Raw genomic sequence first — 24,924 nt, 5'->3', positions numbered from 1 at the left:
AGTGACCCCGTGGACTGTAGCTCTCCAGGCTCCTCTGTCCATGGAATTCTCCAGGCAAGAGTACTGGAGTGGGTTGCCATACCCTTCTCCAGGGGATCTCCCCTACCTAGGGATTGATCACAGGTCTCTGGCATTGCAGGCAGATTCTTTACCATCTGAACCACCAGGGAAGTCCAAAGAATATCCAGAACCACAGGGCAACCAGCTCCACTGGAGTGGCAGAGACAGGGAGGCTTGGCTTCCCTCTAATTGACAAAAACCTTTATAACACATTCCTTCCAAGGCTTGCAAATCAGCACTAGCCTCAGAGAAATCAGGTATGAACCAAAGAAGCACAGGGAATAGATAGTTATCTCTGTGTTTGCCTCTCCTGTCGGTCCTGTTTTTGCTTGTTTTTCATGCGAACTTATGTGTGGTGAGGAGGCCGGGTATATATTTACTTTGGGCAGTAAATTCTCTTAGCCCAGCCTTGTGGGAAGAAGTGGAAGTCGCTGTTTACAAGGAACACTGCCAATGGGCTAGTAAGAATTTTTCATGACTTTTGGATGTTTGTAGAACCAAAGGCTTTTGAAGTCAGAATCCAAGGCTGACCTAGAGTCTTGGAGACCAGGATAATGACCTCTGGAAAGCTGCTGTGGCTAACGCAGAAATACCTTACTTATTCTGACATTTACAAACTTTGGTTGCCTAAGTATGCTCCTCTCCATCTTAGATAGGGAGACGGGTTTTTAATCTGTAACCGTAGGTGGTACGTCAGAGTTTTAAATTTATCTTTCACTTCATGGGGCAGTGGATTTTTCTAAAGAAATGAACGATGCATTCACCTTTAGCAAGGAGAATATATTAAAGTTGTGCAAAATAATATACCATTTAAAAATGTGGAAGATCTGTTTACATAAAAAGCAATTGATATGTACATTATGAATCATTCTAAATAATTTATTTAAGGAGGCCCTCAAAGATGTAATTGTAACAGGAACTAAGTTTAAATTCTTACACTTGAAAATAAAACTGACTGCTTTATAATGATTCACAATTTAGAATATATTTATGCTAGTAATTGTTTTCTCCCAATCATTTTGAATTAGCAACGTCTTGCTAGAGAAATTAAAAACACCCTACATTTATGCATCTTCATACTCCTTTGCAGCTGTGGCTCACAAAATCAATTACTAGGCATTAATTCAACACATAGTTTTTTCCACTAGGAAAAAATATAATTTAAAAAAAAGCCAATGATTGTCATTGTATAAATGAATTCAGGGTCCACTAACAAATGGATCAGTGGTGTGTGAAAGGCTTTGTCAAAGCCACCTGCTAAGTAAAGGGGCAACTTGGGGAGATTCCGAGGATCCTCCTACAGTCACCCCATTTGTCACACGTGTTCAATCTCCATCTTTTCCCTTTACTCCTAAACGAGTGTAAATTAGGAGTTAGAAGAAGGTCTGAGCCAGATACAACACAGAGGAAGCCAGTGACTGGAGAGAAAGGTGAACAGGTGCTAGGACAGTACCTGCCTAACACTAACAGCAGAGCTCCCAAGGGAAGGTTCTGGCAGTAGGCTCCTCTGTGATTCCTGCTCTTCCTGTGGCTGGTGGGTTGCTTCTTTACATATATGTCTTTACTGCCAAAGAATACTTTGTGTGTATGTCCTGACAACAGCCCTATTGTTTTTACACTCACCTTATTGTCGTTGTTGAGTTACTAAGTCATGTCTGACTCTTTGAGACCCCTTGGACTGCAGTACACCAGGCTTCCCTGTCCTTCACTATCTCCTGGAGTTTGCTCAAATTTATGTCCATTAAGTCCATTGAGTCAGTGATGCCATCCAACCATCTCATCCTCTGTCGTCCCCTCCTCTTCCTGCCTTCAATCTTTCCCAGCATCGGGGTCTTTTCCGTTGAGTTGGCTCTTCGCATCAGGTGGTCAAAGTATTGGAGCTTCAGCTTCAGCATCAGTCCTTCCAGTGAATATTCAGGATTGATTTCCTTTAGGAAATCACTCATGAAGAATACCTAACTGCTCCCCGTCTCCTACATTGTTCCCCATCCAACACTATGCTGCCCCCTGACTACTCTCTGATATGCAAATTTGATCATGTTATTTCCCTATTACAGAACGGCTTCTCACTCACGGTTTCTCAACCCAACACTGGCTTTCAAGATCTTCCATGACCTGCCTCCAGCCTACTCTCCGGCACCATAGTCCCTCACTCTCCCTCCCAGCTCTGTGCTCACAAAGCACCTAAAAGGGTCTACCCTCTCCACCTTGGTATGCTTCACCCGCTCTCCTCTCTACCTGGAATCCTCTCTTGCTCCTACCTGTCCCCACCTGTGGCATCCTCTGCCTGATAAGCCCCTCCATCATCCTGTAAGACCTAGATCTTCATCTTGGAAGCCTTCTGTCTACCAACCAGGGCTGTGCTCTCCCACCTTGGAGCCTCCACTGTGACAGATGCAGCATTTATTACTCTATTTTCAAGTTTTGTTTTTTTTTTTTTACATCACTTCTATATATATCAGTATTTCTCTACATATGGCCTGAAGAACAAGTGCCTCGAAAATATTTGCCTCTGAGGCTTCCCTGGTGGCTCAGTGGTAAAATAATCTGCCTGCCAATGCAGGAGACATGGGTTTGATCCCTAATATGGGAAGTTCCCACATGCCTTGGAGCAACTAAGTGAACCTGTGCTCTAAAGCCCCAGAGCCGTGACTACTGAAGCCCGTGATCCACAACCAGAGAAGCCGTCGCAGTGAGAAACCCATGCACAACAGGAAGAATTGCCCTGCTTGAGAAAAGCCCATGCACAGCAACAAAGATCCAGAGCAGCCATAAATAAATAAATAAAGATATCTGCCTCTGAGAAATGCAGAAGGCTTGTTCCTATTTGAAATAGGCCTGCCCAGGGCTTCTTAGGTGACTTAAGCTGCAAACCGCTTGGACTGGACTTTAAACTCCCAAGGGCAGGCATCATCTATTAGGACATGGTTGGTGATGAATGAATAAAAAAGTTAATTGCTCTTCTGCCACAGGTTGAGCTTCTGTAGCTCCTACTCTCTGTAATGTTTATGAATGCAGCTCAGAGTATAAGTTAGTCTTGTTTGCCATCGCATCTATCCCGGATCCTCGCCCAGGGCCCCAGGGCGTGATAGACACTAAATAAACACTTTTTCACAGATGGAAAGAAACTATGGCCTGAGGAGGCTCTGAGTGCTGTGCAGCAGGGCAAAGATGCAGCCAAAGCATGAAGAAGATTAGCACAAGGCCTGCTCAGTTACCCAGGAGGAGGCACTAAGTCCAACCAAGAGCATAGCTGGCAATGCTCTGATGTTCCTTTGTAGAAATCCTTGATGTGGGCTGTGAAATGTCAAATCCAGATTTGATTAAGCCCAACTCCAAAGCCCCAAGGCAAGTGTATATCCACGGTCTTAATGTAATTATTGGAGCCACCTCTGTCTGTTACTTTCAAAAGGGCTGAGCTAGCACCCCATCCATTGATACCAACTCCTACAAAATGAAGCCTGCAATTAATTCAGCACATCCCAAGTGGATCATGCCTAAAAAGCTTGATCTGGCTCCTTCCTGAAAATTGAAATATTAAATTAACACCCTTCCCAAAAAAAAAAAGGTTCTGATCTACTGTAAAGCCAAAAGGAAGGGTGGGCTCCAAAGGCTACAGTAGAAATCAAAGTTCTGTTTCTTTTGCTTAGGGCTAGACTGGTGTCTATTTGGCACTTTCCACTTCCTCCTTCAAATGATAACCTATCAATTTTCAGATAACCCATGCTTTGAATTTTTAAAGGCAAGCCAGTAAACACCATTAGCTATTGTAAGGGCTATGCACTTCTAATTGAATGATCAGTGTATATAAGTGGAAACTTGGCTTTCCCTGCATAGGCACACTTTGAGGGATGGACCAAAAAAAAAAAAGTCAGGACAGAATCGAGTCTCCAACCAAAGTAGGCACATTGGGATCTATCAAATTAAACCCAAATGCCACAGTTACTGGAGCAGACCTGATTTCACCACTGCATTCTCAGAGGGAAGAGGGGTGGAGGGGTATCCACTCACAAGCTCCACCGCAAGCCAGAGCTCCACTTTGTTCTGTGAAATTCAGAACATATTTAATTCTTTTTTTTCCTAAAATTTACTCTTGCCCTCACTTAGGGTCTGGCTGGAGCTAAAATCATAAGAGCCAAAGACAGCAGGGGAAAGGCTGCTTTATTGTGAAATCCAATCTGAGTAAAAGCAAATGGATCAGCAATCTTTTGACCTCACCTAGAGGCACAGTCTGACTGACCCACATGGTTTAGAGAACTTGGAAAAGGTCTGATGAGCTGTCAAACCACTGAAAATTTAAAGCTTTGTTTGTCACCCTCTATAGAAGTGATTCCACAGTTTCTCAAATTCCAGAAGCTTCCTAAGCAGGACCAACAAGTCTGAGGAGACATAAGTCTCTTAGTGACCCTAAAGAAGTATCCTCATGTGTCTGGGACTCTGGAGATCAGCCCAGGCCAGTTATCTAGAGGCGATAATGGATTCTGCTGGAGCCGTCTGCACTAGACTTACCCCAAGAGATAGATCATTTCCAAACCAGCATCAAGTGTAGGAGGGTGGGGGGAGCAAACGGATTTTCACCACTTTTTGGTTCCTGCGTCAAGAGCTAATCCCAGACATGGCAATGACATTAAGGCAGGAGTCCTGGCAGCAGCTGCCACTGAGTCAACAGGTTTAAATTGCAAGCAGTCTTTAATGCACAGATTATATCAGACAGAGTTCCTGCCTTTCAGGGACTCCCTTGCCTAAAGTAAGTAAGTAAGCGTCAGTCACTCAATCATGTCTGACTCTTTGCAACCCCATGGACTGTAGCCCGCCAGTCTCCTCTGTCCATGGGATTCTTCAGGCAGGAATACTGGAGTGGGTTGCCATTCCCTTCTCCAGGACATCTTCCCCACCCAGGGTTCAAACCCAGGTCTCCCACATTGCAGGTGGATTCTTTACCGTCTGAGCCACAGGGGATCCCTTGCCTAAAAGCACGCATTATCTCACTCTCTCTTGACTTATATGTGACACCCGAACTCAAGTAAACCCCTTCCAGCTTGTCCTCATGGACTCTTCCATCTTCCCACCATATCCGCCATACATTCTATCCTTCAGACCAATGACTGGCAACCATTTTCTGTGAAGAGTCATATAGTAAATATTTCAGGGTTTAAGGCTGTATGGTCTCTTTCATAATTATTCAACTCTGCTATTGTAGAACAAAATCATTCGTAAGGAGTAATGTAAATGAATGAGTCTGGCTATCTTTCAAAAAATCTTTTAAAATACATACATTTATTTATGACTGTGCTGGGTCTTCGTTGCTGCTTGAGGGCTTTCTCTAGTTGCGGTGCATGGGCTTCTTATTGTGGTGACTTCTCCTGTTGCAGAGCACATCCTCTAGAGTGCGAGCTCAGTATTTGTGGCACACGGGCTTAGTTGCCCTGTGGCACACAGAATCTTCCTGGACCAGGGCTTGAACCCATGTCCACCTCATTGGCAGGTGGATTCTTAACCACTGAACCACTAGGGATGTGCTCAACAAAACTTTACTAACAAATACAGGTGGCAGGCTAGATTTGGTCCCCAAGCTGTCAGTTTGCTAACTTTTGTTTTAAATAGACCCAACTTATTCCTTTGTAGGTGCTAGTTCTTCTGCCTGGGATCCTTTGGTGCTAGTTCTTCTGCCTGGGATCCTTTGTCCCTTTATCTCAGCTCAAATAAATTAATTCATTAAAATTCCTTATTTACTGCAAGATTATTAGATGCCAGATACTGTGCTAAGATCTAGAGATGCAACAGTGAAAAAACAGACATTTTCAATAGTGATAGACTTTAAATTCTAGTGGAAGCAAATGAACACTAAGCAAGTAGCAAACAACAGCACGCATGCCAGGTGGAACCAGGATGAAGAGAAATAAGGGAGGGTAGGTGAGTGAGTACGATGTTTTATTTTTAAAATATTTATTTGGCTGTGCTGGGTCTTAGTTGCAGTATGTGGGATCTTTAGTTGTGGCACGTGAGATCCAGTTCCCTGACCACGGATTGAACCTGGGCCCCCTGCACTGGGAGTGTGGAGTCTTAGCCACTGGACCACCAGGCAAGTCCTGAGGATGTTATATTAAATAGTGGTTGAGGAAGGCCACTCGGATGAAGTAACATGAGAGCAGAGACAAAAATAAAGCATGAATTCAGTCAATGTGGATATAGAAATAGAGGGGGTGGTGGTGGTAGGAAAAGCATTTCAGGCAGAGGGAATAGCAAGTGCAGGGCTCAAGGCAGAGCCTTCTTGGTATCTTAGAGGAAGTGATAGGAGACCAGTGTGATTGGAGTGAGGTGAATGAGGGAGGGATGAGCTCAGAGAGGTAGGGATGGGCAAAATTTTGTAGGGTCTCTTGGGGCCATGGAAAGGACTTTAATTTTTATTTAGAATAAGGCTAGAAACCACTGAAGGGTAGAGAGCAGAAGACTGAAATAATCTGCCTTATATTTTAACAAGATCTCTCCCCTAGCCGTGTAAAGGATAGAGTACAGGGAGGCAAGAATAAAAGCAGAAAGACCAGATAAGAGCATTTTACAATAATCCAGGTGATAAATGTTTCCCAGGATGACAAGAGGGAAAATGTTAAGAGTTTTTAGGTTCTGAATATATTTAAAGCTGCAAGGTAAAATGTGAAGGAAATAGTTAGGGATGATGCCAAGAACTTTTGACCTGAGGAACTGGAAGGATGAAGTTTCCATTTATCGAGATGGCAAAGACTGTAGAAGGAACAGATTGGGTGGGAATAATCAAGATTTTTAAAAAATTATGTTATGTGCAAGATACCTGCTAACCCATAAGTGGAAATTTCAGGTAGCCTGTTATAGGACATAACTGCTTTGGAGTTCAATGGGAATATCATGGGGTGGGTATTGGGGAGTTATCTGAAATAGATGATATTTAAAGCCCTGAAATGAGGCAGGAACACTTAGAGAAAAAGGGAGAAGAGAACAGAGTTCAAGGCCTGAGTTCTGAAGTACACCATGTTCAGAGTTTGGGAAGATAAAGAAGAGTCAACACAGAAGACTTAAAAGGAGTGACCACGAGACAGGAAGTGAAGCAAGAGTGGCCTCCCAGGAGCCAAGTGAAGAAAGTCTTCCAATAAGGAGGAAATGAATAACTGTGTGAAATATTACTGACATATTGAGCAAGAGGAGGACCAAGACATGACCCAGATTCAGCAGTGTGGGAGTCATTGTTGTCCTGGATAAGAACAGTGTGAGGACTGGTGAGTATGAGAGCTTGTAAGGAGTGTGTCAACAGAGAATGGGAGAGGCCCAAAGAGTACCTTCCTTCTCCTGGGACCCCATAATACTTCATACTCTCATAACATTTTTTCACAGTTACAATTATCGGCTTATATTTCTATCTCTGCAACTACTCAGTGAGCAATCTGAATGCTGAGCCATGTTTATCATCCTCTATAGAACCCAGCATGAGGTACTCATTAACTATTTGTCAAATGAATGTGAAACTGTAATCTAAGAGAGAAAGCTTTCATATAAATGAATATGGGTACCATTTAGACTGGGCTTCCTGGTTGCTGAGTGGGTAAAGAATCCACCTACAGTGCAAGAGATGCAGGAGATGTAGGTTCGATCCCTGGGTCAGGAAGATCCCCTGGAGGAGGGCACAGCAATCCACTCCAGTATTCTTGTCTGGAGAATCCCATGGAGCCTAGTGGGCTACAGTCCATGGGGTCGCAAAGAGCTGGACATGACTGAAGCAACTGATCATGCAAGCATGCCATTTAGACCAGCAAAAGTAATACTAATAAATGGGATTTTAAAAGGAAAGGTGATGGATGCTGTATATTACACATGGTGTTGTGACACTGTAGATATTTGGGTTTATTCCCTGAATATTTTATACTATTTTTGTGTTTAAATTATACATAAATTATTCTCCATAGTGTATGGTGAGATCCCTCAGTACAACTAGTTCAATTTTGTTAAAGAGTAGAGTGAAGATCTATAGAAATTAGGAGCTTTACCCTCTTCCTGTAAAGTTTATGTACTTGTAAGATTAAAATGTTTCTTACCTCCTTTCAAATTTTTCAAGTTACCAATGCACCATTGTTGCAGGAAGTCTCCAAAAATGCATAGTTCCTTATTCTCTCTCTTTATTTTAAGATTACATTTTTTAAAAGCAAGAATCACTAAAGTGAGTTACTTTGGGGTCTGAATAACACTGAGTTTGTTATTTCTCTCTTTGTTGGAATAATTATTTGAACATTGAGTTCTTAGAGCCATAACTATTAAGGTCCAGAAGCACAAATTATTACATGATGATTCAAGTGACTTTCTGATTATACTGCTTAATAAAATTAACACTGGAATCTGAAACACTGTGTCCAGAAGTCAAATGGTGACTTTCCAAGGGACCATTAAAAAAAAATAGATTCATTTTAGAGCATAAAATTTTGCAATCTTTATACTTCCAAGTGAGAGCTAGTTCGTTCAGTTAGTTACTGCAAATTAGTGATTCAGTTACATTTTATTTATTCAGTATGTGGGGAGAAGTTTTAAAAAGTGTTAAGTGAGTCATTTCATAAGACCAAAGCCAAGCAAAATTAGAGCAGCCCCTGGTTGAAGCTATTTTTATTGCAATAAGAACGTTTCTCACCGCATCCTAGGTACACAGGTGTGGTCAAACTTCAGCATGGAAAGTAAGAAGTCATGGATTCTAAGGCAATGGTTACTAATGCTTTGAATATGTAATGCCACAGACACATTTGCTATAAGAAGCCAAAAACATGTGACAGAGGAAACTAGGTAGAAACAGTTGAAAATTTTTCCCCTTTATATTCCACTTATCAATGGCTCAAAGACCCAAATTCCGACTTTACATAAAGGCTTTCTTTTTGCTATCTTATAGAGAAATAACTTTATAAAAAACTGTTCTTACGAATTACTCTTTTGTGCCTATCTAGCTCCTTATTTTCTGGGTCGTGGATTTAATAGGCTATAATGCTATTTAAACACCACAGATACTTAATGCAGCATGAAAAACCCTTAAGCTACAGGAAATTGAAAAAAAAAAAAAAAAGTCTCAGTGCCCTGGTCACAAAGTGAAAGATCTTCTTGACGTGAACCTCAAAAGTAAAACAAAATTACGTTTCCCTTAGGTTTCTGTGTGTCCCATGATCAGTAACCATGGTCTCCCATGATTTCATTCACGTACCTCTTAGGGGTTCTGTTCCAGCCAGCCAGCCAACTCTCAGCTCTAGGTGCTCTGGAAACTCAGCTCTGGAAAATATCAGGAGCTAAATCAATGATAAAGCCAAGAGGTTGCAACCATAAACGTCTTTTGAACACTCAAAATAATTACCTTATGCACATCAGGGAGCAAGTTCCTGGTACTCTTGGTGTCAGTAACAGGCTGTTCAATCAGGAGTCCTTGATCTAAAGAGAGTGCATGTGCTAAGTTGCTTCAGTCATGTCTGACTAAAGAGAGGATCTGTCAATAATGCAATCATGGCCAGTGCCCATTATCGTTGTCATCAATTTAGATAAACGAATACAAATCACCAGAGATGTTTAAAATCAGTATCTAATAATTATACAGATATTACAGAACATAATAGAATTTGAAAAATATATAAAAGAATAAAATATGATGGTCTTAGCATGCAGTGGGGAATGTATAAACATGATGAAGTAGGCCTCTGTCTTTACATTTCTTCTTGTTTTTATCCTTATTAAGGGGTCAAGAGAAAGTGTATGAAATTTTATGCTAGCAGACTAGAATGTTATGCTTTCTTTATTAAGAGGGAGAAGACAATATCTTCTCCAAAGACCACCAATTGATAAAGGAGATTACACTTCAGTTCAGTGATTTTTTGTTTATTAGAGTTAGGTGGAGTTTGCATCAAATTCAGCAACCGGTTTTTCAACACAGTTTTACAGGCATTGCCTGTAACTATTCTTGGAAATACCTAGATAACATGCTTTCTTGTATTAAATCAGCTCTGTGTAAACCAAAGTGTTTCTGCCCTGCCCTGTCCTGGGTTTAAACAGCCACTCCTTCATTCTCCCTTCTATTACCCTCCTACTATGCTCAAATAGGGAACTTTTTCATTTCTTTTACTTTCTTTCCTGTTCTTAAAAAGAAAATTGTTTTTCTCTTCTTCTTCAACAGTTTTCAAGCTGGTCATGCACGTTTTTGAAAGGCAGTGGAACGTAGCGGTTAGTATAAAGGTTTGGAGCTAAAGAGTCCTGGGTTTGAAACTCAGGTTTGACACTAACTGTGCCCCTTTGGGCAAATTATTATATACTTAGCTCTAAGCTTCAGACCTTCATCTGTAAAATGGGGATATTGAAAGCTACTTTCTCGGTTATTGGGGTGACTATTGGAGAAAAAGGAGTTCAAAAGCGTTCAGAGAGCACAGCAGGCAGAAATCATAGCTATTATGATTTTTAAAATATGACAAACTGACTTGTAAAAACATAGGAAAGATAATTTTTTCACAGAAATACTATTTGTAATGTTCTAATGGACCCACGAACACACTGCAAAATTAGTGCCAGATGACATTAGTGGGGATTAAATGAAGAGCTTTGTCACCAAACTCCGGGCAAGCTTCATTTAGAATAGACACACAGCAAAGACAGAAAAAATCCAGAAAGCTGCTTTCACTTTAAGAATTGTATATTTCTGCTCTTTACTTTGTCCAGAAAAGTATTTTAGAAGGTATATCTTTCCTAACAAGTTAAGAATGTGTGGTATGTATCAATAAAGGTTATAAAGTAACAGAGAAAATAGGCCCTCATCAGAGTTTGGTGCTTTACAATAGATAAAAAAGCAAAGAGCAATTTAATCAGCTTCCATAGGTCTGGGTTTCTCTTCTTGAGTCTTAGAAGAAGGGATCTTGCTTTGTTTCGGCTATTTCCCATGGAGAGCCCTCCCCGCCTCCCTTCAGTATTAAGGCTAATTACAACTGGTGAGGTAGTTTCCAGGCTGAATAAGAAATCAAAAGGGAAGGGAGGAGAGGTGGTGTGGATTTCAGAGAAAAAATAACTTAAGAAAAAGTATGTTCTCAGAGGGGGGAAAATGAGAGAATCAGGTCACTGAGCTGGAGCCAGGAAAAATCCACATGAGTGGAAACTGGAGCGATGAAAGTATTTCATATTAACACATCCGACGGCTGAATGTGCCTGGCCCAGAGCATGTTCTTCCCCTCCTGGAAAGTGGCCGGGGGATGAAAGACCTCTAGGCTTTCCTCTGTCATATTCATTCACTAATCAGTGCTATTCAGCCAACTGGACACGTGGTCTTATGAGAGGTGCCCTGGAAAGCTGGAGGACCACATAGCAACAGTTATAATCAAAACCACCAGAGACTCTTATTTCAGCTTCTGAAATACGAAGCTTCAAAGGCAGTCATGCCTCCAATGCAAACAGCACTTTCTTTTCTTTCTTTCCTTCTTTCTTCTATTTTCAGTTTTAGATTCAAGTACTTGCTAATTATATATCAATAGGGACAGAATACATTTGGCCTAAAGCAAAGATATAAATGGTTTAAAGGGCAGGCAAAGTGTCATATGTCAGTAGACATTAGTTGAGGTTAAACTCTGCTGATGTGACCAGAATATTGACATCTCTGTTAGAGTCAATATCTCGAAATTGATGGTGTGGTTTGGCATACGTACTTCCTTAATGACTTGCCAGTATAATTCGAATATATCTAATAGCACTCCACACATCGGAGGGCCTTAAGCTCCTTCCTCTCGTGTTTTCACCAAAAACTCTCAAACCTTTTTGCTATCCAAATCTCAGTTGACAATGTGATATGAGGCACAACATTACAATCCTGAAAATCTTGGCAAAAAAATATGTCTGTCTGTCTATCATCTATATGTTGTTTGTGTGGCTAATTTTGCTGCAATTCAGGTGATACTGGGCCTGAATTTGAGGATAAGGACCTAGAGGACTCATGAACACACTGCAAACTTAGCTTAAGATGACATTAATGGGAATGCAATGCAGACCTTTGTCACCCAACTCCAGGTAAGTTTCATTTAGTACAGACACAGAAAAAAATGAGATAGAAAAAATAAAAATAGAAAAATTATATTTGTTCAGAAAAAAAAGAGGAATGTTCTTTTATCTTTCTGTTTCCTCCTTTATCTCTAATTGCTGTGTTCTTCTCAGTTTGTGCCTTTGCAGCTTCCCCAACATAATGAGGCTTGTTGTCAATGACTAAGGAGTTTTTGTTTTATTTTGTTTATCTAGCTAATCCTAGTTGTTCATGACTTCTGAATTTTATCTCTCTGTTTCAGCTCAGTTTGACTTTCTAATTCAGGGTATCCACTTAACGATTCTACCTGGACCAGTGATTCTGAACTCTAATTCTACATGAGAGTCTGATGGAAAGATTTAAAATACACCAGTATCTAAGCAATTGAATTAGATTACCTGGATTAGGGGTCTGGGAACTAACCAGTACCCTTTAATTTAGAAATGGTAACACTCTGGTCCAAACTACCACATTTCAGTTACCTATTGGTGTGCAATAAACCATCCCAATATGTAAATAACTTAAAAGTGAAAAAAAAAGTGTTAGTCGCTCAGTAGTGTCCCACTTTTTTGATTCCATGGACTGTAGCCCACCAGGTTCTTCTGTCCATGGAATTCCCCAGGCAAGAATATTAGAGTGGATGCCATTCCTTGCTCCAGGGGATCTTCCCATCCCAGGGATTGAACCTGGGTCTCCTGCGTTGCAGACAGATTCTTTGCCATCTGAGCCACCAGGCAAGCCATTTTTTGATAATTCTATGGGACAGAAATCTGGGCAAGGCACATCTGGCTGGCTCTTCAGTCCCACATAGTGTCACCTAGAGTCATTCAGCTGCATTCAGTGGGCCCGAGGGTCCAGTAAGTCTTCACTCATATGACAGGCACCTCAGTGATCTTCAGCATGGCCCCTCTCTCGCCACAGAGCTATCTCGGGTTTCCTTATAACATGGTGGCCTTAGGTTAGTCAGACTTCTTAGATGGCATCTGGCTTCTATAAGAGAGGAAGCAAAAACTGTTCATCTCTTTCAAGGCTTAGCTTCTGAAGTCCCATATAACTACCTCCAAATTTGGTCAAAGCAAGGTACAAGGCCAGCCCAGATTCAAGGGGCAAGGAAATCAATTCTCCCTGATGTGAGAAGTAGCATGCATGCTCAGGGGCTGAGTAACCGCTGGTGGCAATGTTTTGAGATTACAGATCGCACACCATCAGTTCCCAATCCTAAAGTCATGGCAGACATTTCTATCTTATCATGGCAGTCTCTCCCCTTGGTCCTGGAATTGTTCTCGGTGCTGTACCTCAGAGGTCAGAGGTCAGAGTTCAGGATATTGGAATGAGCATGCAGGTTGAAATGTACTGACTAAACCTGCTGTACTGGGAAAAGAGAAAGTTCTAAACTCTCCCTGCCATGGCTTATGAAGCAGAAGGATTGACATTCTCAGGGAAAATTAGGGAAAGTACCAATGGTCTCCTGGCCCTACATGGGGGACAGGACAGTCTCTTCAGTTCTCATAGTAATCTGTGAAGTAGGAATTTCAGGTTTTGTTACTCTCCTCTAATTTTTTAGTTTTTTTTTTTTTTTTTTTTTAATGTTAATTTGGCTGCTCTGGGTCTTAGTTGTGGCACATGGGATTTTTGATCTTCGTGGTAGCATGAAGGATCTTTAGTTGGGGTGTACAAACTGCTAGTTGCAGCATGTGGAAGCTAGTTCTCTGAACCAGGCGTTAAACCTGGCCCCCCTGCATTGGAGCACAGTCTTAGCCACTGGCCCACCAGGGAAGTCCCTCCTCTAGTATATAAAGGGGGAAACTGAGGCTGGCTGAAGACAAGGCACTGCTTTAGGTGCTGTAGAGAACATAAAGCTTGCCTAGACATTGTTGCAATTCTTAATATCATTTTCTGGCAAAGGAAAGGCATTTAAACAACTAACTATAATACCCAACATAATGAAATGAAGGTAATCAGAGAAGCAGGGAGGGAAAAAAAGGCCCTGGAAGTCAAAGGCAGAAAAAGAATAAGTGAGGTGATCTAAGTTGGATTTCATGAGGGACACGGATGGTGACAGGACAGCTTCTTCAGAAGAGAATGACTTGAACATCAGAAGCTAAGGGAAATATTGGGAAAATTAAGCCGGTCATAAATTTTTTTTATAAAAATATCCTCTTTAAGATCAAGCTTTTATGATGCCACTTCATGACATCATACATTTTGGTTGCAAAAATGATGCTAAAACAAACCCAAGTTGATTTGTTATGTGTTTATTCGAAGAACTCCCATATGAATATACATGCGTACTATACATTTTTAAAATGTGCATTTTAATACAGTTAATTTCATAATTTTAGTTTTGTTTTTCAAAATGGTTTTACTCCTCCCTATGAAACTTAAGACCTTAGTTTTGGTTGATTCATTATAAGTGGCATATTTTTCTGGTACCTGTTATTTTGGGGTTATGAAGTTAATGTGTAGAAAGTACCTATCATGTAATGAGCGGTTCATAAATTTTACTCTTTGTGCTGTAAATTTGTATGACTTTTGACAAATGCATTGTGTCAAATACCTACTGTGCCATTGTTATCTCTACTTTAACAAAGATGTATATGGTACTTACTATGTGATAGACACTAACTTATTTACTCCTTTTATAACCTTATTAGATGCTATTAGCACATCATCTCTGGTATAGGTAACAAGATTAAGATAGAAAGGCTAAGTAATTTCTTTAAAAATCCCATAGCTAACATGGGTAGATCTCCACTGAGAACCTGGGGCATCCACCACTCTAATACCTTTCTGGTGTTATAATTATTTTTTTAATTAAAAAAATTTTTAATTGGAAGATAATTGCTTTACAATGTTGTGTTGGTTTCTGCCATACAAAAATGTGAATCAGCTATAAAGTATATATATATATATATATATATCTCCTCCCTCTCGTGCCTCCCTTCCGCCCATCCCATCCCACCATCTAGAATGTCACAGAGCACCAGGTTGAGTTCCCTGTGTTATGCAGCAACTTCCACTATCTATTTTATACATGGTCTGTATTTGTTTCAATGCTACTCTCTCAAGCCGTCCCACCCTCTCTTTCCCCAACTGTGTCTACAAGTCCATTCTCTACGTCTGCATCTCCATTCCTGCCCTGCAAATAGGTTCATCAGAACCATTTTTCTAGATTCCATATATATGTGTTAATATACAATATTTGTTTTTTATTCTATATATTTTTTTTACTTTTATGGCATTCTTCTCTTCCTCTTCTTCATCCTAAAACAATTTCCCTTTTACCACACACTGAATTTAACTTTTACCTGCTACATCTCATTACCTGCCTTTTCATTTAAAAAAAATTTTAATATGTTTTTCCTTCATTCAAAACCTAATAATCAGTCTAACAAAAATTTTCAAACACATTAAAATATGATTTATTCTGTAAGCTGAGTAGAGACTAGAGTACAATATGCTGCTGCTGCTGCTAAGTCACTTCAGTCGTGCCTGACTCTGTGTGACCCCATAGACGGCAACCCACCAGGCTCCCCTGTCCCTGGGATTCTCCAGGCAAGAACACTGGAGTGGGTTGCCATTTCCTTCTCCAATGCATGAAAGTGAAAAGTGAAAGTGAAGTCACTCAGTCATGTCCGACTCTTAGCGACCCCATGGACTGCAGCCTACCAGGCTCCTCCATCCATGGATTTTCCAGGCAAGAGTAATGGAGTGGGGTGCCATTGTCTTGTTAGCATTTAATCAATTGCTGGTCAGTTCAGAAATTTGAAGAGTGCAGACAGGAGCTCCATGGTAGTTATCACACAAAAAAATGATGGTTACTCTGATGCCACTAACATGCTGTCTGAGAAGAACAACAGCTGACTGACCCTTGTCTGCCTTGGAACCAAGGTACTTAAGAATCAATAAAACATGAGATTTTAAAGAAAAGGCAGTCTGAAAAGTTAATACAATAATTTTACCACTTGTAAATGGTTTCTATCTTCCTGTCATTCACCAAAATATACAAAAGCAGACTTTCTATCTCCTGTAGAAATTTTAGGAGCTGCTAAAGAAATGGATAATATTTAGGAGCAGTGGATTCTAATCATCTCTATGTCTTTTCTTTTGGAAAAGAGGATGCATATCTTGAAGATAATCATAAAAAGCTTTTCAGGAGACATAATATCTCAACCAAGATGCATTCACTATTCTCTTTTCAGTGGATTTAGAGGGAAACTATACATGGAAAGAGTTGGAAAATTATTCAAGCAAATATCAAAGAAAGAAGTTCCTTCAATTCACTAATTACATCCTATATATCCTGATATAAAAATCAAAATCAGTTGCTGTCAAAAAAGTCTGAGCTCAGAGAGCAGACAATTCAAATTTGATATTCACTTGGTTTTGAAAAAAGTCTCAAAAGGCAATGTTCCTTGGAATTCTAAGACATTTTACTTTTTCCACTGTTCTATGAGCAAGGCCAAAATTTAGGCCAATGACAGTGAAAATTACGTTACCCATCCCTGGGTATTTTCCTAAAGTTCCCCAGTGGATAATAAGAGGAATGTAAATAGTGTCAATAACCTCAGATACACAGATGATACCACCCTTATGGCAGAAAGTGAAAAAGAACTAAAGAGCCCCTTGATGAAAGTGAAAAAGGAGAGTGAAAAAGTTGGCTTAAAACTCAACATTCAGAAAACTAAGGTCATGCCATCCAGTCCCATCTCTTCATGGCAAATAGATGGGGAAACAATGGAAACAGTGACAGATTTTATTTTTGGGGGGGGCGGGGGCTCCAAAATCACTGCAGATGATGACTGCAGCCATGAAATTAAAAGATGCTTGCTCCCTGGAGGAAAAGCTATGACCAACCTAGACAGTATATTAAAAATCAGAAACATTACTTTACCAACAAAGTTCTGTCTAGTCAAAGCTATGGTTTTTCCAGTAGTCATGTATGGATGTGAGAGTTGGACTATAAAGAAGGCTGAGCGCCGAACAATTGATGCTTTTAAAGTGTGGTGTTGGAGAAGACTCTTGAGAGTCCCTTGGACTGCAAGGAGATCCAACCAGTCTATCCGAAAAGAAATCAGTCCTATATATTCATTGGAAGGACTGATGCTGAAGCTGAAACTCCAATACTTTGGCCACCTGATGCAAAGAACTGACTCATTAGAAAAGACCCTGATGCTGGGAAAGATTGAAGGCAGGAGAAGGGGACAACACAGGATGAGAAGGTTGGATGGCATCACTGACGCAATGGACATGAGTTTGAGTAGGTTCCAGGAGTTGGTGATGGATAGGGAAGCCTGGAGTGCTGCAATCCACGGGGTCGTAAAGAGTCGGACACGACTGAGCGACTGAACTGACTGAACTGAATTAACGTTGATTGAACGCCTGCAAGGTACTAGATGCTTTTCATATTGTTTCGTTTAAACCCCGTAACAATCACATATGAAAATTACAGACCAAGAGAGGAATTTGTTATTTTTAATGCAAAGGAAGCTATTCAATGTGAGAAAACTGGAATGGTAAGAGATGTTCATTCCCTTTTTTTTTTTGCATAAGCAAGTGGTGGAGTTAGGCTCAGAACTGAGGTCTCGGTGCTCAGTGTTTGTTTGTTCCACTGAGTCTGTCATTAGCTTCTGAGCTCCTAAGCTGGGCAGGGGGTGGGGGTGGGGGGAGGAGGTAGTCTAGAGGAGGGGGATGTAAGTGGCGGGAAGGCAGCTTCATTGAGGAATGTCAGGACAGAGAGGAGGTGGGGTCCAAGGTGATGACGTGTAAGAAGGACACCGGCCAGCTAGGGAAGACTTGAACAGGACCCTCTACCTGGATGTGCTAGCTTCAAGTTCCAGGTTTGATTCCAGCTTCTCTTCACCTACTAAATCCAGCTCCTGGGCAGTTTCCCACAGCCCATTAAGACCCACCTCCTTCCACTGGTGGCGTCATGCTCGCTGTAAAGCTGAAGTGTTGCAGGCCTCCTCCAGCATGGCTGTATTTCCTGTCATTAGACTATTTTCCTCAGGGCCCAGCTCCAGAGAGGTCTTGGCTTCTCAGCCAAAAAGACCTGGGATCGTCAGGCAGTAATTCTTCAATTTATTGCCCCTGTTTCACATTCCTGACCTGTGAGTATTTGCAGACAGAGACCAGCTTTCCGAAGCCCAGCCTAAGCTGCTTTGATTTTGTCATTGTCCTATAATTTCATGGAAATGGCTGCTCTGATGCCAACAAATGACTAATAAAGTCCCTCTGCCCACTCATTTTTAATGTCATTCTGGAACTCCAGAACAGGGACCATCTGGTCACGGTGCTTACTTTAATATAAAAGAGGGGCTGAGTTGAAAATCATATTTCTGAGAGAAGGCTGGACGAACCTTCTGTTTGTGTACCCAAAGCACAGCAAAACAAGTGTAGCGTTTCATCTGGGGCGCTGATGAGATACGCTGAGTGCCGTGTAGGCAGCTCTGTCCACGGGGAGGTTAAATTCTGACATACACACATATGATATACAGATATCAATCAGTACTACTAACTGTCACATGAAGAGCACTATCCGTGTGTCAGGCAATGTGCAAAGCACCCTGGATTATTTTGTAATAGGCAGGTATTAGTGTACTCACTTCACAGGTGAAATAAACAGAGACTTAGTTAAGGAAATAGAGACAAGTTAAGGAAACTTGCTCCAACTCACACAGCTAGTAAATAACAGAGCCAGGCTTGGAACCGAGGTCCATCAGTCTCTACTTGTGTGCCCTGAGCAATTGACTGACTCATTGCAGTAAGGGCTTTTGGAAGAAAAGCCATCCTAAGCAATGACTAATCTTTCAGCTCTGTAAATGGTGAATCCAGGAAGCTATGTGGAGATTTTTTTTTCCTTTTTAATTTTGGAATTATTTTAGATTTTACAGAGAAGTTACAAAGACAGCAACAGAGTGCTCCTGTCTACCTTCATTCAGCTTCTTCTAGTGTTAACATCTTACCTAGCCATACTGTATTTGTCAGAACTAAGAAAGTGCCTTTGTTACAATACTAATAACTAAACTACAGACTTTGTTCAGATTGTAGTACAATTTTTATTTGTAAGTTTTTCTTGTAACTTTTGATTTTATCATCCTTTTTAGGATCTTTTTTGTTGTTCTTTTAGTAAATTTGATTTTTTTAAAAAATGTCTTAAGGCTTTGGTTTTTTAGAGCAGTTTCAGGTTCACAACAGAACTGAGAGGAAGGTACGGTGATTCCCCATATACTCTCTGTTGCCTCACATGAATAGCCTCACCCATTATCTCAATCGTTAACACAATGGTACATTTGTTACAGTTGATGAATCTGTTTTGACACGTTATCACCCAAAGTCCCTAGTTTATATTAGGATGCACTCTTGGTGCTATATATTCTATGAGTTTGGACAAATGTGTAATGTCATGTATTCCCCACTGTGTTACAACACAGAATAGTTACACTTCCTTGAAATTCCTCTGCTCTTCTTCTTTAACCCCAGCTCTCCCTGCCAACTCCTGGCAACCACAGATATTTCTTGCTATCTACATAGTTGTGCTTTTCCCATAATGTCATATAGTTGGAATCACATAGTATGTAGCCTTTTCAGATTGGCTTCTTTCTCTTTTAAGAAAATTAAATATGTATTTAAAGTTCTTCCATGTCTTTTCATAGCTTAACAGCTCATTTTATTTTGGTGGTGAATCATATTTCATGGTCTGGATGTACCACACTACACAGCATTTATCCATTCTTCCAAGGAGGAACATCTTGGTTGCTTCCAAATTTGCTCTAAACATCCACATGCAGGTTTCAGGGTGGACAAAATTTTCAACACCTTTGGGTAAACACCAAGAAGCACAATTGCTGAATCGTATGGTAAGAATATATTTAGTTTTATAAGACCACCACACTGTCCTCCAAAGTGGCTGTACCATTTTGCATTCTTATCAGCAATGGATGAGAGTTCCTGTTGCCAACACTCTATAGTGGTGGATCTATATATATATGTTTAAATGTTATAGAGAGTTGAATGTCGTTTTCCACTTTAAGTTATATACTTCACCACCGCTGCTGGTGCCTGACATCAAGGACTCCAAACATTGCTGCACTGGGCTGAGTATACACCTCCTGGTTGCTCATGGTCAGTTAAGATCCAGGCATTCTCCCTTCTGCCCCTCTTCTCCACTTTCAGCCTCACCTGGTTTCTGTATGTTAATCTCAACCGTGTGACTCGACTTAGTCATTCTGACTCTGCTCTCAGATGCTTCTTACCAAGATTTTGCAACCTGACTCAGAATGTGCAAGTTTCTGACCTCAGTTTCTACGTGCCACATCAATTATCCTTCGGGACATGTTCCAAATTGACTGGAATTCAATTTCAATTGTCTCTCGAGCTTGACATTTCGGTTTTTGTGTTCTTATCATTGGGCTGTACCCTTACTCTGCTTATCTCAATAATCACAGTGCATACAGAAAGACCTAAATCCCCACCCAGCATGTGTGGGTGCTCAGTTGCTAAGTTGTGTCTGACTCTTTTCTACCTCAAGGATGGTAGCCTGCCTGGTTCCTCTGTCCATGAGATTTTTCAGGCAAGAATACTGGAGTGGGTTGCCATTTCCTTCTCAGGGGATCTTTCTGACCCAGGGATTAAATTCATGTCTCCATTAATTTACCCCATTATATGGAGAAAATGTGAAGCTAAAGTGAATGTTCTGAGTTACATAGCACGTTACTGGAAAATTAGAAGACACGGGGAAGGAGAGAAAACTCTGTTAGGAGAAGTGGAGCTTAAAATAAAAATTAAACAGAGATCAAACATCATGGAAAGGTATATTTTGGAAAAAACTTATAAGTCTTTTCCCTGCCAAAGGGCAGAAATATTTTAATCCAGTTTTGGAAAGGAATGCTGTTATAATTCACAGAATTTAAACTTGGGCTTTGACCAGGCAAAACAAGTATTAAAAATCAGACTTAACATGTCTGAAACAAATTGATTATTTTATTTTTTCTGAAGTCTGTTCTTCCTCTTGCTCTTCCTCGTTTTATTACTGAGTCTACTGTGTTCCCAGGCACCAGGCTAGAAAAGTCATCTTTTATTCTGTTCATGCTGGTGTGAAATCAGTTACCAATTCCTGCAGACTTTGTCTCTGTCACTCTCACATTTGCCCATATTTTTCCATTTTCACTGTCGCTAGTCCTTTGCTTAGATTGTTTTACGAATGTCTCGAGCTATGTGTGTCTAGTACATGTGTGGGCAGTTTAATTACTAATGTTTAGTCACTGCAGGTCATCAATCTGTTCAAAAGCTTCAATGGTATTCGCATACCTACTGGATTTAGAACAGACTTTACTCTAGCTTTTGAGGCTCTCCATAGTCTTACCCCACTTGCCCAGATGTATCTATTATGACTCCCTTCTTTGCACACCATAAACTAGCCTTACTGGTCTTTGTTTTTCCCTGAATGGATACTGCCACAGGGCATTTGCACATGCTACTTATTCCACTTGGGAAGGCCTTGTCTATTCCCATTCCTAATATCAACTTGATGGCATATAGTACCTCAATGGTTAGCAAACTACAGCCTGAATGCCAAATCTGGGCTACCAGACTGCTTTTATCGATAAAGTCTTACTGGAACACAGTCACATTCATTTCACAGCTCATTCTTTTCAGTATGCTTTCTAAGGCTGTTTTTGCACTGAAACAGCAGTGTAGAGTAATTGTGACAGAGACCTTATAGCCTGCAAAGCTTAAAATATTTATTTTCTGGTCCTTTACAAAAAATAGTAATTCTAATCCCCAATACTAATTCCCTTAACTTAATATCCAATTCAATGTGTTTTAGCAAAAATTCGTTGAGCTCCTACCATGTGCTAAACATGTAAACACAAAAGATATGAACCATCCCATAAAGATTTTGCTGTCTAAAATTGACGAAAAATTTATAAATGAATTCCTCTACAATATGATAAGTAGATAGCAAATACAGGAGATATCTGGAAGCAGAGAATAGAGAATTATTAATCTTTTGGAGGGCTGAAGAGGTAGGTAAAAAGAGTTAATAGCTGAGTTGGGTTTGAAATTATGTATAGGAGTTTACTCTGGAGATAAGAGATTAAAGCTATTCTAGACAGAGGAAGAACAGATGCAAAAGTGTAGAGGAACATAGTCTCATGGTCTCTTTGGGGAAACTTGGGAAGGCTCTTACAGAAACAAATGGAATGAGACTAATTGGTTTATGCAGTCAGATTAACCTAGGTTTGAATTCTGACTCTGATACTCACTAGTTGTACAACTTTGAGTAAATCCTTAGCTTCTAATAGTCCATTTTTTCATCCTGGCAGTATTCACACAAATCAACTGATGTGATATAGGTGAAAGTTTCTGGCATAATGTTTGATACAGTTTATGTGCCCCCCAAAAATGTAGTTCCTAGTATGTAGCAAAACAAAAATGTTTATGTAGGTTAGAATAGGACAGGAAGGGTAAGGAGAAAGACTTGTGCATGCTCAGTTACTCTGTCACATCTGACTCTTTGCGATCCCATGGACTATAGTCCACCAGGCTCCTTTGTCCTTGGGATTTTCCAGGCAAGAATACTAGAGTAGGTTGCCATTTCCTACTCCAAGGGATCTTCTCGACCCAGGGATTGAACTCATATCTCCTGGGTCTCCAGGCAAATTCTTTGCCACTGGGAAGCCCTGCTGCTGCTGCTGCTGCTGCTGCTAAGTCGCTTCAGTCGTGTCTGACTCTGTGTGACCCCATAGACAGAAGCCCACCAGATTCTCCCATCCCTGGGATTCTCCAGGCAAGAACACTGGAGTGGGTTGCCATTTCCTTCTCCAATGCATGAAAGGGAAAAGTGAAAGGGAAGTCGTTCAGTCGTGTCCAACTCTTTGTGACCCTATGGACTGCAGCCTACCAGGCTCCTCTGTCCCCTGGGATTTTCCAGGCAAGAGTACTGGAGTGGGGTGCCATTGCCTTCTCCGTGGGAAGCCCTAGAGAAAGACATACCTCAGCTCAAAACACAAAGATGCCTACTCTTTTCTCTGTATCTTAGTCTCTGTTCTCCCCAGAGTACTTTTTCTTTCCTGCCTTATATATGGCAGGTGTTGATCTCATCCTCTCTTCCAAATGGGCAGGGATATTTGAGGGCAGAGATATTTCTTTATTCCTTTTTGTGTCTCCCAAAGTGCCTAGCACCATGTCACACATAGAACAAGCCACTGATGAATGCTTGTTGAATTTTTGAATCTTAGATTGTGAAGGTATTTTTATAATAATCAACCTTATTATTTTATATGAAATTGAGACTGATGGGTTGGAAGATGTTTGATTTGCTCAAGCTTGCCCACTTTGATGATCACAAGCCTAACACGTAGCTAGCTTCCAAGAAGGTGGAATTTGTTTTAGTCCTTTCTTCTACTCTTCCCGCATGTGTTCAATCTAGGGCAATTTTCTCTTTCAGGAACATCCTCCACTCCACCTTCCACTGCAGATACCTCCTCTGTCTGTTGTTACATTCACACTGAGATGCTCAGGTTTTGTGTTACACCTTTTCTGGGTGGGCACATGGAAAAGAGAGTTAGAATAATCAGGAGTGGATTGGTGGCGGGATTTCAGGCATCAGGAGGAAATCAGTATGTCTTCAAATCCTTTCACAAAAGCAATCCTTAATCTGCCATATATAAGGACCATCCTATGGGTTCCAGAAATAACAGAACCTTTATAGCTGTGTTAATAACTATTATATATTAAGAGCTTACCATGTAGTAGACACTTTGCATGAGTTACATCTAGCTCTCACAGCACCCATGCACATTACTTTCCACTTTCACAGATGCAGAAACGGAGGTTCAGAAAGGTTAAGCAACTTTCAGAAAACCATATAGCTAAGGAGCAGAGCCCAGATCTGCCTATTTCATCAGAGTTCCTAACAATGCCCTCTAACTGCCCAGTGACTGGGAAGGGGGTTAGATAAAATTTTCAGGCTTCAGTTCCCTGCTGTACATTCCTCCTTTCCAAAAATTTCCAAGATGATGATCCTTGGAAAACCTGTCTGAGAGCAAGGCTAGCTATATAATATGCAGGCCCAGTGCAAAATAAAAATGCACAATCTTTGTTGAAAAATACTTAGGAATAAATCTACCTAAAGAAACAAAAGATCTATATATAGAAAACTATAAAACACTGATGAAAGAAATCAAAGATGACACAAATATATGGAGAAATATACCATGTTCATGGATCGGAGGAATCAATATAGTGAAAATGAATATACTACCCAAAGTAATCTATAGATTCAATGCAATCCCTATCAAGCTACCAATGGTATTTTTCAGAGAACCAGAACAAATAATTTCACAATTTGTATGGAAATACAGAAAACCTCAAATAGCCAAAGCACTCTTGAGAAAGAAGAATGGAACTGGAGGAATCAACCTGCCTGACTTCAGGCTCTACTACAAAGCCACAGTCATCAAGACAGTATGGTACTTGCGCAAAGACAGAAATATAGATCAATGGAACAAAATAGAAAGCCCAGAGATAAATCCACACACCTATGGACACCGAATCTTTGACAAAAGAGGCAAGAATATACAATGGAGAAAAGACAATCTCTTTAACAAGTGGTGCTGGGAAAACTGGTCAACCACTTGTAAAAGAATGAAATTAGAACACTTTCTAACACCATCAGTTCAGTTCAGTTCAGTCGCTCAGTCGTGTCTGACTCTTTGCAACCCCATGAATCGCAGCACGCCAGGCCTCCCTGTCCATCACCAACTCCTGGAGTTCACCCAGACTCACATCCATCGAGTCAGTGATGCCATCCAGCCATC

The sequence above is a fragment of the Bos mutus genome, chromosome 5, assembly GCF_027580195.1.
Source record: "Bos mutus isolate GX-2022 chromosome 5, NWIPB_WYAK_1.1, whole genome shotgun sequence".
Lineage (NCBI taxonomy): Eukaryota > Metazoa > Chordata > Mammalia > Artiodactyla > Bovidae > Bos > Bos mutus.
Note: the sequence above shows the minus strand (reverse complement) of the source record.